Raw genomic sequence first — 20,015 nt, 5'->3', positions numbered from 1 at the left:
GTACTAAAAAAGAGCTTTGTACCTCTGGAAAGTCAGATCATGGGCTTTGAGCTTTCCATGATGCAGCCCAGTGGTGCCATGAGTGGTGAGATGGCTGCTGGCTCCCACAGCTCAGCACCTCCGTGGATTACGGTCACGGACAAGAAGTGCCTTGGTGCTTCAGGACCCTCGCTCTTGTTATCACAAATAATTAAGAAGCCAAGAGCCTGAGCTGCTTTAAAAAAAATGGAGTTAAGGGATACTGGGGTTGCTGCAGACAGAGGTTTCCTTCCCATGCAGGTAGGGATCAGGAGGGATGGAGATTTAGCGTGCCCCCCTTCATCGGTGTTGGAGCTGGGACAAGGCCTGGCCATTCATCTAAACCCACAAAGTGGGAAAGTACAATTAGGTGAACAACCCCTTTCTTCAACAGCAAAATTCCCGTTGGTCATAAAGCAAAGAACATCCAATGAAGGAGGGAGCATGAGGAAAGCTCCTGTGTCCTCTGAGACATCGCTACAGGTGTTTTGGTTGTCCTGACCACAGGTGCTAGTAATTTCTAGAAAAACAACAGATGTAGTACAATGCTGATAGAAGACTTCTCAGTGGCTGTTTGCAGGGCTGAAAGGGAACAAGCTGTCAAGCAGAGGCTGTTCAACCACGCTGCCCTTCTGCCAGCCTCACTAAGCAGGCAGGGGAAAATCTAATTAACTCAGGAGAGAGGCACTAATGTCTATCATGCAAACAATACTGAGTAACTGATCTCTCCGTATTGGTTGTACTGAGTCTCTAAACTCCTCTCATTGCACGATGAGGAGGGGGAGAGGGTGGTACAGGAAGAGATAAAGTGATGGTGTGAGACAGTAAAAAAGAATTTATACACATTTTTTTGTCAAGACAAGATCCAAAGAGCTCTGTCAGTGAGTGGGGAAAATTGAGCCAGACCTCTGAGGTCAAAAGTTGTGGGCAAGGGGAAAGTGTGAAGCACCAGGGTCTCATGGGCTGCCAGCAAGAAAGCTGGAGTTAGCAAGACATGGAGAGCTGAGAGAGAAAGGCTAATTCATTGCACTTCATCTTTTTAGTCTCAGTGCACAGGATTTCAGAGTGGGGTACTTGCTGAAGCCCTTGCTGGGGGAAGGTAGTACAAAAAGTAAATTTATTAATTTCTATGTGCCTCACGACTGCAAAGAAGCCTCTCAGTCTGTCCCCGGGACTATTCTACTTCAAAAGGGATAAGCAACCAAAGCTCGTTGATAATCAGATCAAGAGAGGTGGTTCTCCCCCTCTGCTCTGGTGAGAGCCCACTTGGAGTACTGTGTCCAGCTCTGGAGCCCTCAGCACAAGGACATGGACCTGTTGGAGCAGGTCCAGAGGAGGGCCACAAAAATGATCAAAGGGATGGGGCCTCTCAGCCTATGAAAACAAGCTGAGACAGTTGGGGTTGTTTAGCCTGGAGAAGAGAAGGCTCTGGGGAGACCTTATAGTGGCCTTCCAGTACCTGAAGGGGGCCTACAGGAAAGGTGGGGAGGGGCTGTTTGCAAGGACATGTAGCGATGGTTTTAAACTAGAGAAGAGTAGCTTTAGATGAGACATTAGGAAGAAGTTCTTTACAATGAGGGTGGTGAGACACTGGCACAGGTTGCCCAGAGAGGTGGTGGAGGCCCCATCCCTGGGGACATTCAAGGCCAGGCTTGATGAGGCTCTGAGCAACCTGATCTAGTTGAAGATGTCCCTGCTTACTGCAGGGGGGTTGGACTAGATGACCATTAAAGGTCCCTTCCAACCCAACACATTCTGTGAGCCTATGAATCACCTTCCAAAGCAAGCACTGTTTACGTTTTTTTCTGAACTGCCTGTTTGTTAGTCCTAGCTTTTTCCGTCTGCAACACATTTTTAAAATTGTCAAATATTTTTGATTTCCAGACTAATCAGCTGCTCACCTACATAAACACATTTGCTAAATTGCTTGTGTAACATTTTGCCAAAGACCAGTCTTCACATCTGAGATAGGAAGACACAGACCAAGCTCTGTGCTCACTAATAGCCAGCAGCCGGTCATGCTGGTCTCCTTCCTGAAGTTGCATTTCCCTTGGGCTTCATGAGCCAAGCTGGCTGCAGCTCCTAGCTCCATGGGTGCTAGTATCTGCTAACTTATTTTGAGGTGGCAAAATCAGGACTTCAAGCTTAGGTCCGCAAAAATGGATTGCCTACCTCACCCTGATCCAGAGGCTATCACCTCTGCAGGTGCAGCAGCCTGGCTAATGTATCTGCTCCTACGTTTCTAGGTATGACCATGTGTACCAAAGTGACTTGTATCGGCTTCAACCTGGCCACAGAGCGTATTAGCTGAGCTTTCTGGGTTGCAGTCCCCCTGCTGCACTGGGCTGCTGCAGCTGAAGCAGGGGCAGGTGCCAAGCTCTAGCAACAAGGACTCCTCCAGCTTTCGCAGCTTCGGCTTCTTGGACAGTGAACCAGAGCCTGCAGGCACGTCAGTGCCTCTGTGGGCCATGTTCAGAAAGCCTGCTTCCAGCAGAAACAAACCTTCCTTAACAAAGACAGGAGTTGCAGCTATGTATTAGCGCTGTGGGTGCGTGTTACCTCCAAAAGAATAGGGCAAGCAGAAGGCAGAGAGGGTCCTCAGGCATTTGGACACCCTAGGAAATCCAACTAGTTAGATTACATCAGACATCAATAGGCTAGAGTTGTTATTCTGATGAAGTATGAGTATAATTTTCTTAACCTGCACAGTCAAACTCAGGGCAAACTGTGACATATTGACAAAAGATGCCTTTTACCAGTGAAAACCAGTCATCTTTTTGTACGCATGTATGAGCCTTTTCATACTAATTTCTGCTGCACTGGGAAAATTACTGTTTCCTCTGTCAGTGGAGAGGTAAAGCATTTGCCTGGTCCTCAGAAGTCTCATCATAGATTTGTAGAGTTTTGCGTCTTGCCAGGAAGCCTCTAGCACAATGCACTTGGTGTGTTTTTCTCCCAGTGGAAATGGAGCAGCCCAGACTTCTGTTGGTTTGGATGCCGACTGAAGTGGTGGCTCTGAGAGAAAAGGCAACAGTGGCTTCTGGGTGTTTTTTACAAAACTGAAAATACACGTCCAAGAGGCGGGTTCTGGGCATGGTCTAGGCAGTCATGTCGAATGACACGCTGCTGGGTTATGAAAGGGTAAGCGGAGTCCTTGCTGATGCATCTTGGTGCCAGGGTGAGTTAAACACACGAAGAGTTTGCAAGAAACGTTGCAGAGCAGTCCCAGCTGGAGGGGGCTGGGACCGGCGTGGAGAGAAGGTATAGCACAAGCCAAGCCATTGCAAATGGCCTGAGAGATCAGCTTCAGTTATGGTCAGGGTCCCAATTCACTTCCCATCTTTAGGATGCTTGCAGTCAAAAGAAATAAAAGAAATAAGTTGCCGTAAAATGGGAGACTGGGATCAGCTTTGTAATTTATAGTCAGCTGCACTTTAAATTCCTTTTTTACTGCTTTCTAACTGATAGCTTCTGAGGCACGACTTTCTCACAGGGCAGATAGACTATTGCACTAAAATTTCCCTGAGATACTTTGTTTATCTGTGCTAAGGTTAGATTGCTCAACACGCACGTAAGTAAATAACATAAAACCCAAGGACTATCTTTAGCTACTGCAAAATGTTTTCCCTAAAATAAAGAAGTACATAACTGGCATTGCTTGAGCAGGGGTTTATTATATTGTTTCAATATTTTTTAGTGTAGTGGGAAGAGGGCAGAGCAGTATGCAATGTCTGTGAGTGAAGCACTTGTCCTTTTTTTTGGTTCTAGGAAAACCAGCCAAGGCTGGCCCTGAGCAGTAGCAAACCTGACTCCACGGATGACTGAGTGCAGAGGCTGATGTCTGTACGTTGTTCTGACACGGCAGGGGTGAGCCGGGCTGGGGGGAGGTCCGTTTTGGGGGAAGCATCAGATAGAATCATAGAATGGTTTGGGTTGGAAGCGACCTTAAAGACAACCTAGTTCCAACCCCCCTGCCATGGGCAGGGACACCTCCCACTAGACCAGGCTGCTCAAAGCCCCATCCAGCCTGGCCTTGAACACTTCCAGGGATATGGGGCATCCACAACTTCCCTGGGCAACTTGTTCCTGTGCTTCACAACCCTCAGAGTAAAGAATTTCTTCCTAATATCTAACCTAAATCTCCCCTCTTTCAGTTTAAGACCATTAGCCCTCATCCTATCACTACACTTCCTGATAGAGTCCCTCCCCATCTTTCCTGTAGGCCCCCTTCAGGTACTGGAAGGCCGCTATAAGGTCTCCTTGGAGCCTTCTCTTCTCCAGGCTGAACAACCCCAACTCTTTCAGCCTGTCCTTATAGATGAGGTGCTCCAGCCCTCTGATCATGATAGCATGCGTGGAAGAGAAAATGGGAAAATGTAAAAGTGGCACGCATTAAGGTCTGTAGGTTGTTGACAACTGGGAGGTGCTTACAGGCAAAGATTTGTTTTGGGTGCAATATCCTACCTTCCTCCAGAGCTGCATTTCTGGGCCAAGGCTGGTGAAGGGGGTAAGGGGAGCTTTAGAGGAAGGAATTGGTGTGGCAGCCTGAATGTGACTTGTGCAATCTCCATGCTTGCCTTTCATACACAGGGAAAGGAAAGATGCAAGTACGCTAATTGTGTATTAGTTGGCCACAAGATCACCCTGAGTCACTAGCATGACCTGTCCTTAAGGAAAGGGAAATGTGATCTCAGCATGAATTGCCAGGAGGGGCATAGAAATACCAACGTTCTTTTCTAAACACCAAGGAAATGTCATCTAAAAGTCTAGTCACCTATTCCCAAGAAAAGTCAATTCACACTGGGACAGATGCAAAGCGAGGTCATTAGGTGCATTAAATAAATGATTATGGGTTGGGTTTTTGTTAGGGAAAGGTATTAAAAAGCCTGCTGGTTTGTTTAGCTTAGCAAAACAAAAGCTCCAAGTGCAGTCTGTAGTTACTTCAGCAAATACACACCAGAAAAAGAAGACAGCTGTTTAAGCTAAAGGAGTGCTCTGACACAAAAACAAATGAACGTCAAGTCCTCATGCCAGCCCTAGAAGGAGACCCCTACCTGTGGGAGAAGGGAGTAATAGTGTGATAAAAACAAACCTCATTTGAAGGTGCAGGTGGAAGGGCATTGTATGGCCTGGGACAGGGAAGTCCTCTCTAATCTTATGTCCCCATTTGCAGCGGCATTTACAGTAACTGGTGGTGAGAACAGAGGCTTTTTAGTTGGTGGACAGTTTAACATGGGAAGCATTTAAGGTCTTCCCTCACGTTTCTAGTGCCTTGTGCTTGCACAGCTTTGTGCCCCTGTGCAAAGAGCTGCAGAGTGCCATTGTTCTGACTTACTTTTGCTTTGGGTTTATTTGGACAACAGTAAAAAAGTCTGCATCGAGACTGAGCCTTTGGTTCATATGGAGACCAGCTGTGAAGAAATGGGGAACTTTTGCGAAAGGCTGAAGTATGTGCGAGGGCACTTGCAGCCGTTCTGTGGGTTGCGTGTCTTGTTAGTCTTTGCTGTTTATTACCCTGTTGTTTAAAATTAATGGGAGTTGTATGTATCTTGTAAATGAACATATAGGATCATTTCCAAAGCCTCTATCCATTTCTTTCTCTCCTAAGCAGAAACTAATGAGTTCTGCAGAAATTGTTCATTGTAAATAAACTCCTTGACAAATATTTGAATGTTTTTCTTTTATAAGTTAGTTGTAAATATTTTTTGTCATCGTTCAATTGTTACCAGAAATAACTCAGTCCTGGAATTCACTCCCTGATAATATGTTACATCTTCCTGGAATAACTACATTCCAGAGGTCACATTCTGCAAATAGCTTTCCTAACTTAAATTACTAGCCAAATAGTCTGAAGGGTCCTATATGACTGCTATTGTGAAACCCAGCTTTCCTGGTAGCCATCTGCATTTAATCACTTTCAGGGGAAAAAAAAGTTACGTGCAGTGCTTTCGGATCCATGCTTTTCTTTTGAGAGTGCATACCTGCAAGTAGCTTCATTATTCACATTTTATGTTCGTGTGAAGGATGTTCATACCTCCCATTCCCAAAAAACACAGTGGGGTACTGCTAATAATGACCATTCTTCAGCGTCACGTTATACTTTACTTTGGCAATAGCTTCAATATTATCACTCTGGTGCTATAAAGAAATGAGGAATATGTCTTTGGGCTTTGTTTAGAACAGAGCACTGCGGTTTTCATATACGTTCTCCTTTCAGTAATTTAAGAACTTCTAGGCTTGGTAAAAGTTAGAAATCAACTGAGAGTCTGGAAACGGCAGAGGTAACAAAAGGAACAGTTATTCCTTAATTCAAACTAAAGTTATTACTGTCCTTTGGGCAGGACTCAGTTGGCAGGGAGAAGGATGAGGGGTAAAAAGAGATGGATGGGGAGCACAGATGGGGTGATGTTGTTCTTCAGGAGATATCATCTGAATTTAAGAGAACCATTTCACCTCATCTCTTCAGCATGAAATGTACTCAACTTACTAAAAGAAAACTTCACAGAACTAAGGACCAAACCCCCTTTCTCAGTTATGCCGACTAATTCCTGCAGCTCTGTGAAGTTAGTGAGGAAACTGGAAGGCAGAGAGGCAGGGCTTTGGCACAGGGGCGAATGTGGGCCCTGAGAATGGAGCACCACTGAAAAGCATCAAGCGGAGCAGGGCATCGCTAGTGGAAAAATACAGGAAATTCTTCCTGCAGTCTCCAGGGAAAAAGGCTTATTTCAAGATCAGAAGAAAGCAATTATCTCTATTTTCTTCCTGGTAAAGAAACAAAACCAACCCAATTCCACAATCGCATATCTTCCTTTTTCTTCCAAGTATAATTTGTCATGAAGGTACAAGCAGAAAAAAGGCTGATTCTGAACAGCCTATATAACGTTTTGGTTTCCCTCCTAACAGTAAAACAGTGGTATGATCCTGACCATTTGATGAGAAAATAGGAAGGTGGAGGGTCCCTCTAGAACAGACACTGCTTCTTTTTTTAACATTTTGCATGGAAAACACTGAGTTGGGCAGCATATCAAAACCCTGCAGTATTTTGGCTGAACTTTTTGAGTTTGGGAGCATGTGGGGTTTTTTGCCCAAACGGTAACGTTTTACTCTCTATTAGATGTACGTGGTGGATAATTTCGTTTAACCAAACCCCTGATTTTTCCATAGGAAACCATTCGCAGTGGAAAAAAAGTTTTGCTTCAGCTCAAAGAGCAGGCGACGAGCTGCGCAGCAGGAGAACCAGGTACGTAACAGCCTCAGTCCCAGCAGCAGGGCTTATGGGGGTATATGTTTTCCTCGTAAGCTTTTATAACCTCAGCAGTGTTTCTAACAGCAAGCCAAGTAGCTACCAGGACTCAAACAGCTCTCTGGTGACCATCATGTTCCTGAGGCTCCGCTTGGCTGCGGCATGGCTTTATATAGCAATTTATTCCTTAAGAACTACAGGGATCAACCACATGGAACAGCATCCATGGAGCCGGCGCTGCACTGGCTCTCAGCCTGTGAGGCCCCCTAATTTCTCCCATTACATCCTGAGGTTGCTCTCTTTGGAAAGCCCAGGCCTGCCCCGCTGAGCTCAGTGGGGTTGGCTACAGGGCAGCCACTGCCAAACAGCTTCATGGGGCTGCTCAAGAAATGCTATCTGACAGAGCAGTGGTGAGGGATCGGTGCTGGACTGTGCCCCCCAGGAAGGCACGACGGGCCGAGATATAAGGAGATGTTTCGTGGTTGTAAGCTGAGGTTTATACTGAGCAGCAGTATTGAAGGGCAACGCACATCAGGCTTTCAGTACACCCTGGGAGGGCAGTCAGGGGTTAAACCTTCAAGTGGTGGGCGTCCTCAGGATCCCATGTACAAGGGTCTTGGGCATCTGTCTCCACCTGATGGGGGGCAGTTGGCTGAAACGCCAGCTCACAGCTTGGTGTGAGGAAAGGTTTTCTGCTCCGTGAGGCAGCAAGCATTTGATGATCGGGCATCACACTTTCCCCCCCGTAATCACTGCGCAGAGGTGCAGCATGCAGTGATGGACAGCATGGAAAGCACCGCTAAACCTGCTGGGCCCCGGACTGCCCAACACCACAGTTTGTTGTTGCAAGAGTCTGTGGAGCAGTCGCTCATCAGTACGTACTCAATCACCATGAAGGAGGGACACACAGCGACATTTGGGTGGATGGGTGGGCCAGGCCCTGCTAAGTCAATCAGAACCTGCAGTAAGGGGTTTATGTTGATTTCATGCTCTCATGACGGTTTTGTACTGATGGCAAGGTCTGCTCTGGCATTAATCTTGCCAATGCAAGGGTAACCATCAACAATTTTTAACCAACTTGAGCCAGGAGAATGAATTTGTATCAGATCAGCTTTTGTATCACATGGCCACGCGGCCTCACATGTGGGACAAGCAGTATCTGAATGTACCGTTTCTCCTAAAAACGATGCCCTGCCTGAAAAAAAGCATCTCTGCTGACCATCTGCACTTGCAAAAAGGATGGGGAGGAGGAGGGAGAGAAATGAGGACCACGCAGGACTCGCACACAGCGGTCCTAGGAGAGGGTTAACCCTGGAGCTCAGCCCTGGCTCTCCCTACAGGGCTCTGCTTTGCTTGCAGAGGGGCCAGTAACCCCTGGATGGAAGCGTGTCTGTAAAGGATGAGGGAGGGCAGGGGGAGCTTTTATTTAAGGAACATTTCCACAAAAAGCTGCCCATGAGCTTATTCTTTTGCTTGTTCAATAACATACATTGCAAGAGAGAGGGAAAACGATATTCTCTAGATTAGGGAAGAGGATTTTCTGTGTTTTGAACTGATTCAGAGACGCCCCTCACGAAGACTTCAGAACAAGACTAAAAATAGCTTACTCCATTAATACCAAGGGAACACTTTTTTTTTTCCCCAAGAAACTGCAATCCTATTTTTTATGCCCACTGATTTTAGAAAGTGGACTTTTAAGTTCCTTTGTGTTGGGCTTCTTTCTGAGTAAAAAGCATTAGGAAGATCAAGGTTGCTTTGTACTTTGTTTGAAGAGCTATCAAATAGCAGAAGTATCAGATAATGTGGATTATCATCTTAGAGCTCTCTACAGTTTTATGCATTTTAATTACTGGTACAGAGCAAGTTCCGTGGGACATCTGAGGCTTAGAAACAGACACTAATTAAACAAGCAAAGTGTACTGAGACCTCTGTTTCCCTGAACTGTATCAATAACAAAATTCTCTAACAGGTCAACACGAACTTCCTCCTCCCCCTCTCATCTGAGCTGTGGGTACAGAACAGTGTAATGTTTTCATAATCATCTGATTTACGTAACAGCAGATAAACTCGAAACACAGAAAGAAACTGGGCCATGAAATCCACAGTGGCCATTCCAATAGCTTTCCAGAATCCCTGACAAACCTTATTATAGGAATATGGGCGAAGGGTTGGCAATTTCTTCCAACCACCTTGTTTTTCTGTCAAAATGGTAATATTTTAGCTCCTGACTGGACTGCTGGCTCTGGGCTGGTGAACAGGGCTCCTTTTATGGGCCATTTTCGGTTAAATTTTTACCTGCACACTGCTTGTAGAGACCCAAGTGCTAAATACAGTTGCTGAACCCTCAGCATCCCTTGTCTTGTTCATTCCCTTCTTTAACAAAGCTGAGTCCTTGGGGTCGGTTGCACGCTATTGGCAACGGGTATTTAACAATACCTGATGTGACGCAGAATACCACAACGTTTCCAGCAAGAGAGCTCTCCAAGGCAGGTGGTTTCCAGTGTGCACGTATGTGCCTGTATTTGTATGCATGCTGGCCATACTGTTCTCCAAAGCAGGGAGATAAGAATGGGATTATCCTGTATCTGCCAGCTACAGGCTCCTCAGACCTTTCTCTGAAGCATCTGGTGCTGGCTAGCATTAGAGACAGGATATTGACCCTTGTGTCCAAGCGAGTCTGGCAATTCCCATGTTTCCAGGCACTGGACAGAAACAGACTGTTTTCTAGGAGAGGATGGCTCGTATTTCTTGCCAATGCTGACAGTCAAATGCGGCTTTCACATTCTGTCTTACTCCTAGTACACAACCTCAGGCTGAAGGTCAAAGGGTAGATCCTGGATGTTCCCATGCAAGGAAAATCAATTTAGATTCACAAAAGACAGAGCAGTCAGTGCAGAAGGTCACTGAGTGGTCTCAGTTGCTTTTCGGGTCTAGAAATTTGAATGGGGAGGAAGGAGGGGGATGAACAAGGATGAATTGATGGAGCAGGATTGCTTGCAGACTGGCAGAACATGAGCATGAGAAGAGGCATAGGCAGAAGGGCCATCTGCAGTAAAGGGTGACCCATCCCACTGTGCCAGGACCTGAACTATCCCAAAGTCTCATCTGCAGTTGTACTTTGGCCTCAGTTTATCCCATTGTGAAGCGAGATGTCCACCAAGTTTGGAATTCGGATCTGACTGGAGACTTTTTACTTTATGGAGAAGTTGACACCAGATAGTTTGCTTTTAATCAAGGAAAGGACTTGGACAAACAGGGAATGACCTGATTCCTTGCACAAGGATGAATAGAGATACTTTTGAGCTTAAAACACTGCTCTTCTGGTGTAGCGGGAAAATCTGCTTGACCTGTAACAGACAATTTGACCCCATAGGAAATTAGAGCTGAGAAACACTCTCCAAGGGGTTTTGGGGGGACTCTTTGCCTTACAAAGATGCTCATTTCCCCCAAAAAGACATTAGCAAGAGTCAATGCTTTTCGGAGGGACCAGGGCAAAAGACTTTGTGTGAAAGGCAACGGGGAAAGCAACTCTCAGGGCAATAAGGCAGTGCCCATGTCCCCCCAGCACACAGTGTGGGGAGGAAGTATCGGTCCTCTCCACCTCTGCCCCCCGCTTGCCTTTCTGCTTTCAGGCTGTTGAGTGCATTGAATGGAGCAGCGCTCCATACACCTCACCAGGAAACGCTCGTAGCTTGCCTTAGGGATGTCAGCAAACTCAAGCTACTCCTCTCAGAAAAGCTAACGTCGTCTTTTGGTAAAAAAACCACCTGATGAGTGAATTCCCCCTTCCGCCTCATTATGTTTTTGAGCGCTGCTCAGCAATAACACCATGCACAGCTTCAAATTTGAGCACCGAGGTCCCTACAGACACAGGCTGTTTTGCAGCTTTCATGTACAGAGCAGAGCATGACACCTCCCCGGGGGCCAGCACAGCGCTGCCGTTTTCATCTGGAGGCGGATTCCTGCTGCGGAGTCTAATGCCCCATTGAATTCAGCGGGGTTACATCAGAAGTAGAATATGAATCAGGATCTTAGTTTGTCACTTGGCGTTTAGTTCATATTTGGTGTTGCTATAAATAGGCCATTTGGCTGTGATTCTTATTTCCAGACTTATTTTATTTTTTTTTTTTAACCCCGGCTACGCTTTTTTAGACCAAGAACGTGTGACGTGTCCCAAAATGTCAGACTTGGAAGTGGAAAGGGCAGATAACTGAGGCATGGCTCACTCCTGTCCCAGGCTGCTTCCCACTGTGGTCAGAAAAGGGCCCAATGATCAGTCTTGGCGCAGTCATGGAGGGTTGTTTTGAGTTCCTAGGAATTTAACCCTATGGCTTTGACCTTTGACAAGAACACTTAATTATTTCCAGCTCTCCAGCCAGGTCATAAACTGGCCCTTTCAAAAAGTTTCCTGCGCTCCATAAAAGAGAGCTCTGGGCTCCTGTCATAGAGGAGTTTACATTCTTTGAACGGAGGGGCTTCTTGAACCAGCGGGATGCTAGTGCTGGGTTAAAGAGTTCAGCATTTGGTTTTGTTTTTAACAGTAGGTGAATCTGTGTTCTAAAATGTCATCCTGTGTCCAGATTTTGTATCTCCCAAAATTTTCCTTTTTCTTTTTTTTTTTTTTTTTTTTATTTCCCCAGATTCTGGAATGTGATATTGTTCCATTATAAAACCAGAATTTGTCTGCAAAATCAGAATAAAAAATATTTTGCCCTTTTCTTATCTGCAGAGTCACACTTGAATAATAACGAATATTTTATTCGTCCAAATACCCAGCAGTGACTGCCCTGTGCTCCTGAACCTTTCGTTTCAGTAGCAGCTTATGAGTGTATTTCTTCCCTTGGCTGATGTATCAAGCTGCATATGGCACGATTTCTGTACGAGGCAAGAGTCATTTTTCTTTTTACCTTTTTCTGTAATGCTCTCCGTGCATTCCAGTTTGTCAGGGGGACATTTCTCCTTCAGTCAAAAGAATAATAAATGCAAAGCATTAGTTATGCCAGACTCTCCAGTAAATTGGAAGGCAGGACCCTCGCTGCAGCATGTCGTGCCTTAATGAAGAAGTGCTTCATCCCACGCTTCCTCTGATTTAGGTAAACACACAGACCTAAACAACCACAAGGCACCGGGGAGTAAAGACACTCTGCCTGGCAGCCTTGTAAGGCTCCCGCTGTTTAGCAGCCCAAGGATGGGCTGGTGGGGTGCGTGCGGACCTCCGGGCACACATCACTCCCGGCAAGGAGCTACTGAAGCCATCGGAGCCTCACTTAAATGACAGTAAGGTTTAACGGAGAGTGTAATTCTGCCTTCCCACTTAACAGCTTTACCAGTAAGTTGCTGCTTTTCCCTTACATGGGGATGTGGTTGTGTGGGGACATTCTTTTAAAATGAAAAGGCGACGCTGGGTACCAAAAACCACTTGCCCACATTTCTAGCGTGCTGCACTGTAAAGCAGCAAAACAGATCTGAAAAAAACAAAACTTTGACTGAAACACCTATTTTTAGACTGATTTCCCAGCTTTCGCAGCCCCAGGCTTCGCCTGCGGGATCTGAGGCCGAGCCCGGTGCCCCCCCTGTGGGCACAGTAGCTGGGGCTGGCCTTAGCAGGCAGCTGGGGTCCACATCTGCGTTCGCATCAGCCAGCTGTGCAGCCGGGGGTCGGACTGGGGTGAGCAACCTGTTGTAACGCCTGCAGCCCGGGAAGCTTCGGCCAAGCCCGAGCTGCAACCAGAAACCTCCCCTGGTGCCCCCAAGCCTTCACCTCCCAGTTTGGCGTCACGTAGACCATGACTGGCTGCAGGAGCATCGTGCAGGTGAAGCCTGTGAGACGTCTGAGAGGACAGAAACGAACAGCACCCCTTCCTTGCCTCATTTCAGGAGGGGTGGAAATGGAAATGAGCGCATTAAGGATCACCAGAGGGAGCGGTGATTGCATTTCTTGGTCTGCGGAGTGTGAATGAGTTTAGACAGAGACGTTATTAAACTTGTCTTGGAGAACAGCAAGCAGCTGTAAGCATCTTTCCTGCTCGGAGGTAGTGCCCCACGTCTCGCAGAAAGCTGGATTCCTGAGTGTGACCTGGGAAATTCCAGCCCTTCCTCTGCCTCTGGGGGGCTGCCAGCTTCCACCTTAGTTATGCGTGAGAACACAGCCATGGCCAAGCAAAGGGGGGAAAAAAAAAAGGCAAAAAAAGCAGAAAGCCTTACAGGCCACAAGCCCCCAGGAAAAGGGCCTGCGTTTCAAGATAAATCCATTTAGCTCTAAACACAAATGGCATGTTTGTAAAATAGCACAGAATCTCAGTTGCTGAAAACAAAACAGCGATTAGCGGTGATGCTGAAGTCTGTGTCTTGAAGGGCTCATCTTTTTTTATCCTTTTGCCTCTTCACAGTCTCCTGCCAGTACACAATGTCCTGAAAATGCCTTCTGTCGCCTTACTCTCTCCGACAGCATTTTGCAGTAAATGAATTGCATTTTCCTCTGGTTTTCCTTCAGTTCAAGCCTGCAAATGATTGACTTTTTAAATTGCAATTCCATGCTGCCTGAACCGAATTCTTACCCAGAGGCTGCTTTATACCACTCTAGCAATGCCAAACTGCTGAACTGCCAGTGTGGTATAAGAGAGACCTGGACATTAAAAAAAAATCCTTTCAGGTCTCTAGAATATTTTCCGTATTTTACAAAAGTACCAAGTACTTCAGTTTTCTCAAAAGAAAAAAAAAAAACGGCAAACTCATCCACTTAATATTCCTACTCCCCATATATACCCTATGGTATTTTAAATACTGTCTTTCATCTTTTTTAAAAGTAAAGAAGTTTTATGGTATAAATATTTTCCCTGTGATGTTAGGAAACCAATGTGTCGGACACTATATTTTTTAACAGTTCTGGTATATTAGATCATGTTCTTTTGTGGTTAGGTATGACATCAGGCCACCACAAAGCCATACCAGGAGAATCACATGGAGAAAAACATGTCAACTTAATAGTTTTCAACATGCAGGGGAGTTTTAAAAAGCCAAAACCTAGGTTCATGGAATAATCTGTTGTTATTCTGACAAAGCTAACTTGAGGTGACTTGCAAACGTGAGTTTATAAGAGTTTATAAGAGGAAGAGATGAAGTAAAAAGCATGATTATTGGGATGCTGCAACTCCAGCGAAAAATCCGCAAGGCAGAAAGACCAGCCACCCACCCCATCCTAACCCCCCACCGACTTGCCCTCCAGTAAATCCCTGATAATTTACCTGCAATCTAAAGCTCTTCGTACTGGCTTTCCTAAATGAGAACGGCAGCCCAAACTGCTAACACACCCAGCTCATGTCCTGTCACTTTGGTAATGTTTTTATGTTTTTACTCATTCATTCCACTTATCTCTTGGTATGTTTTTTTTTTTTTTCTTAATGCAGCACTGGCGATTCTTAGACCTTTTGGCCACCATCATGAGGAAACATAGAAGAAAAATAATTTTTCTCGGAAGAGGAGACCTGCGAGAGCAAGTGCCAAAATGCTGACGGGCGGCTGTGAGCACAGTGATGCCTCAGGCTGGCTGCGGGTGATTTAGGTGGGGAGGGAGCTGGGGACCCAGCCCCGGGTGGAAATAACCTGCCTTGTGGGATTTCCCACTTTGGGCTGGGTGGTGGCACTGCCCTGACTTGTCACGGGTGCAGGGGGATTAGTTCCTGCCTTGTGCTGCCCTCATCCTCCCGTGGCTCCTGCTGTAACTGCTCTCCCACCCAGAGCAGCTGGGGAGCCTGCTTCTGCTCTCCCGCTGCCCCTGCAGCCGCAGGCAGTGATTGCCACAGAGCAAGGGCCTCTCGGAGACGCGTAGCGTAGCTTGGGAGGAAAGCAGATCTCGGCAAGGTCTGTCCCTGTGGCAGGCAAGCACCCATCTACAGAGATTTGCATCAACCCCTGAGAAGTCATTGCCTCCATGGAGCGCCAATCCCAATGGAGCCATGTGGTAGAGGCCACGTGGAGCACCATGGAGCCACCATGAAGCACGTGGTAGAGGTGTTTTTTGGTTTGTTTGGGTTTTTTGTTTTTTGTTTGGTTGGTGTTTTTTTTTTAGAGCAAATGTCACCAACTTTATTTGGGAATTTGTTATTTCTATTTCTGACCCATAAAAGGACTTGTCTACCTGGAAGGTTTTCTCCTTTTTCTAACTCTACTAATTGGGCTAGTGAAAAATATTTCTTCTACCCGTAAGCTTTATCTCGGCTAGGGCTTTCTCCATCACTTTCCCAGCAAAAAGCGAAGTGCTGTTCCCACTGCTGGCCTTGTACTTTGGAGGATGGACCCAACACATGAGGTATCCTGCAGCTGCGATAAGCCTTGGAGAACCTGAGAGTTACAAGCAGTCTCATATTGATGTGCATACGTGTGTGCAGACATAAAAGGAGCTATCTCAAACGGCAAAGGCAATCTTTATATTGGCATTTCTTAAATCCTCAGCTTTGTGAGCTAATTAATGTCCTAATAGCATTGATTTGCATTTGAGCATGTAATAAAATGCTTTCAAATGCTTACACCACCAGTTATTTTATGTCATTCAGATTATAGATTTATTGATACAACAGATGCAGGTTTTATCCCCAAAACAGAAAGGGTAAGAGAGACTTTAGACTCAGATGTATTTTAGACACTGATGTTATGAACCTCTGCTGCTCCTGCTCCACTGTCACCACTGCTCCCATCCCTGCCACAGCAGAGGGGCAATGTCAGCTGGATGCAGTTGGTACCAAGTTTCTCCGATTTCCCTTTTTGGGGAGGGACACGTCTTCTACACCAGTGGTGTCTTAGGCACTGGAAAATACATTAGTTGCTGGGACAGCTCATCCATGCAGGACTCTCCTGGGAGATAATCCATTGATATTAATTTCCATTATAACATATATTGATTTGATGGCTGTAGTCAGTCAAGTCAGCAATATTTTTTTTAACTGAAAAAGTGTCCTATGACTATTTCATTTTTTTTTTGATGTTGTAATTTTTATATAGCTATTATGACCTTCTATTCTTAATGGGGCTCTCCTTTGCAACGTGCAGCTGAGGTGTATAAACAAAAGTTATCTAGAAACAATTTCATGTGATCCGTCAGGCCATTCAAACTTAGCCAGTCTGCCTTGTACTTTGAATACTGACTTCACAGCAATGCGATTGCAAAAGATATACAGTGTCAGGATTCCTGTTAGAAATCTTTAGGTAAATCATTCTGAATAAAGAACTCAGATTTATTTTTTTTTCAGCTGTTTGCAGACAATCTACAAACTCGGTGAGAGAATAAGTTTGTGGACTCCATTGCATGAAATTGTAGCAATTATTAAGTCGAATCTAAGCAGTGGACTGGATTTTGACTTCCTCCTCCTGTCATTGTCCTTGCTAGATGACTTGTACAAAAGCACCAATAGCAAATTTCATACACAGTGTTTCTTACCAGCCCTTACACAGGGAGATGAAGAGAAGATATTTCTGATAACATTTAAAGTTGTTCCTTTTTTATATTCCATCATGTTCATAACAGCGCAGAAAAGGAAATTGTTTCTTCTGACGTGGCACGTGGGACAAACCCCAAAGAGCCAATTCGTTTGCTTTGCTCACAGTGAGCCACTGCTCTCCACTTTTGATTTCATACACAGCTTGACACTAGCTTAAATATTATCCTTTTTAACTTGCTTTAATGTGCTCAGGGATTTATTTTTTTTTTTTTTTGTTTGGCCGGTTTTGTTTTGGATGGGGGTTTGAAGGACTTTTGTGGTCAAAAGCTCTGACATCAGTCTAAAACCCTGCATTGCTCCCTCTCCTTGAAGCCTGGAGGAGATCAGAATATGTCAGATACATCAGAAATGAACGTATCGTTAGACCCTCCAAAAAGGGCAAGATACTCGGTGTTGGCTTAGCATCGCGCTGGGTTGGGCATGCCTGTACTTCTCAACCCTTAAGGACAGGGAAATGCTACTCTTCCTTGCTCCGGGTTGTTGCGAAACACAGTTATTAAGGGTTGACGGGTATTTATCAGAGAGTAATAAGGAACTTCCTGACTTTTCAGCGAAACTTTTAGTGTGCCTTTTCTAAACCACCGAATAACGCTTGTGCCCATGGTTTTCAAAGAAAACCCTTGGCTCGGCACTGGAAAGAGAGATGTGGTTTCCACAGGCTGGCAGCATCCCTCAGCTCCCCTTCCAGCTGTGGGGAGTGAGCGCAGGGAGCAGCAAAGCGGAGCAGCCGGCAGGGAAGCAGCTTTGTATGTTATCTGCAGATGTTGTTGAGAATAGCACTGCCCTGGGACGGCCTAAAGGAAGAATTTGTCCCAATCGCAGCAGAGTCTTTGGAAATTAGTGGAGTGGTAAGGTTCCTTGTCAATCTAGCAGCAATATCCTCTCCCTCCTGTGTCCTTGTGACAAAGAAGGAACATAAATATTCTGGGATGGGAACTGTACAAAAGGAGCCCTTAGAAGTTCTGCAGTCACTGGTTTCAGGCCCTTATCAAAGGATTGCTTCAAGCTGTAAAAAAGGAGTTTACAGGTTCCCTAGTTAACCTCTTTCCTTTGTCCAGCTGCTGTATTCATGTGCGTCCCCAGCTGAAAGGCAGCCAGGCACAGGGCAAGCGAGCCTGGAAGCTCAGAGGATCCCTCTCTTACAGTGTCTGGAGAGCAGAGTGAAACCGTTAGAGAAAAGCAATGGTGGTTCTTCCCTGGGCTGTTTTGCACCCTTTTGGTATGCTCTTGTCCCAAAAGCTGATGATTGCTAGCATAAGGATTGCCGTGTTGGTGGTTTTCCAACCCTAGCGGAGGTGAAAGTTTCTGCTTCTGATTGGTGTAGTTTATCACAACCATCAATAACAGCAACGGATGACGGTGAAGTCCTTGAACTCTACATTGGCTAAGGTCTGAGTCTGGCGTCTGCTTATATTGGTGTGCTACAATATATTATAAGCCTCTGATCATTACCAGAGGATAGATAAATACCGCTGAGACAACAAATAATGGCCATGAGTGAAAAAAAACACAACACAGTTATCGGTTGCTAGGATGGTGCTTGTCTTTTAGAGGAGGAAGCGTCATCTTTTTTCTGATGCTGACAACTTTCCCTGGCAGAACAGCCAGCCCTTCTTAGAGCAGAAATGTGACTCTCACTGTATAAAACCTGTGCCTCTTCTCCTTTGTATATTAAACTGTGTATAAAAGACCACTGATTCGTACGGACAAATATGCTAAACCCTTTGAAGCTGGTTGAAGGAAGGATTTTACTTGTTATTTTTCAGGCAGTTCTTGGCTAGTTCTGGGAACACAAAACATAAGGAGTCCACAAGACCCTTCCTCCCCTCCCTCGCTTGTGAGGAGTATGGACTTGATGTTGTAGAATAGCATGTTTTCACACTGTAAGCACGCTGTGGTGCTGTTCACACCAGCATGGTTTAGAAAAGCAAGTTTCATTCACACTTTTTGGTGGCTTTTATTCAGAGGGACTCATGGACTTTAATTTTCCATTTAAAAAAACCCCCACTGTTTCTCTTGCTTTTTGTAATGGAAGTAATCATGTAATGTACCTAATGCTGTACTAGACGTTGTTGATACTGCTTCTCAGGAAACTCAAAGTAAAACCATTCATGAAGGTTGATGGCCAAGTCAGAAGCTCTACTGCAGGCAGGACAGTGGGCTTTTTCCGTTTGTATTATTAATGCTTGATGGGCAATCTGTCTAATGTGGTAACAATCTGGACTGGAAGAGATGGAAACAGTAAAGTAAATAGGCAACTTTGGGCATCACCTGAAGTAACACCTGTTGCAGTACCAACGTAGCTCCTGGGAAAGTCTTATTTAAAAGGAACATGGAGAAACGGGGTATCTTGCTTGTGTCCTACAATCCTCTACCATCACCACCATAATATATACTCAGTGAAGCAAAGCAGTCACTCTTAAAATTTTGCTGGCAGATCTCACGGAATAACTTTAATTATTCTGTGTTTCTGCTCTCAGCAGCTGAGGAGGACGAATACAGTAGACCCATCCTTCACCTCTTCACCTCTCTCCTTCACCTCTCAAGCATTTTGCCTGATTGCACTTTTCTCCATTTTCCTTGGTCACAGTGGTCTTGGAGGAGTCTGCCTCAGAGAAGAGGTCTGGGTGAGAGAAGAGGAGTCACCGTTAATGATGCACTGCGTGGGGTATTCTCTGAAGCCAAGGTTGCGATAATTTGCCCTGTCCCTGCTCCTGCCTTCTCCCCCATAGCTCTGACGTATGTTGTTGTACTTCTGTTGCCCTGTGAGCTCGCAAACCAGCCTTTCACTGGGGAATGGTAGCAGATGGGCTCTTCCAGTGTCTCCTCCAGCTTCTGCAAGGTCTCTGCATCCTTTGGCAATTCTGTTGTGGCGTTCAGCAGTGAGATCATATGAACTTGTTTATGGCCTGTTTTCATAATTCCGATAAGAGGGTGGATGGGCCCATTTAAACAGGCCACCTGCCTGATGGACCTCAGGACTAATTACAGTGGGGGTGACTGGTTTTGGTTTAAACCAACAGATTCTCTAATAAAGATTTTTTAATATGTATTTGATAAAGGAAGGAATGTCAAAATCTGATTGATTAAATTAATTAAGTTCCAAGCATATTATATTCAAAGCACAAATCTGAAGTTGAAACAACCTCCTTCCCTCCCTCCCGCAAGGAAAGAGCGTATCTGGATTTTTCAGACTGGAAGGTTACTGGCAGGCGACAAAAGAGACCTTTGTTCTGCTCTTGGCTGCACTTCTTGCTCTC

The 20,015-nt window shown here is 45.5% G+C and overlaps 1 long non-coding RNA gene across 1 annotated transcript; it reads left to right on the top strand.

The window, feature by feature from the left end:
• Positions 1-3,785: 3,785 nt before the first annotated feature.
• Positions 3,786-15,404, top strand: LOC141739178 (uncharacterized). Its single transcript, XR_012585603.1, has 3 exons — positions 3,786-3,885; positions 7,183-7,258; positions 14,668-15,404. It is a non-coding gene; the product is annotated as an uncharacterized LOC141739178 (long non-coding RNA).
• The last annotated feature ends 4,611 nt before the right edge of the window (positions 15,405-20,015 follow it).

This window comes from Larus michahellis, chromosome 2 (genome assembly GCF_964199755.1).
Source record: "Larus michahellis chromosome 2, bLarMic1.1, whole genome shotgun sequence".
Taxonomy (NCBI): domain Eukaryota; kingdom Metazoa; phylum Chordata; class Aves; order Charadriiformes; family Laridae; genus Larus; species Larus michahellis.
This window is presented reverse-complemented; position numbering and strand designations above follow the sequence as displayed.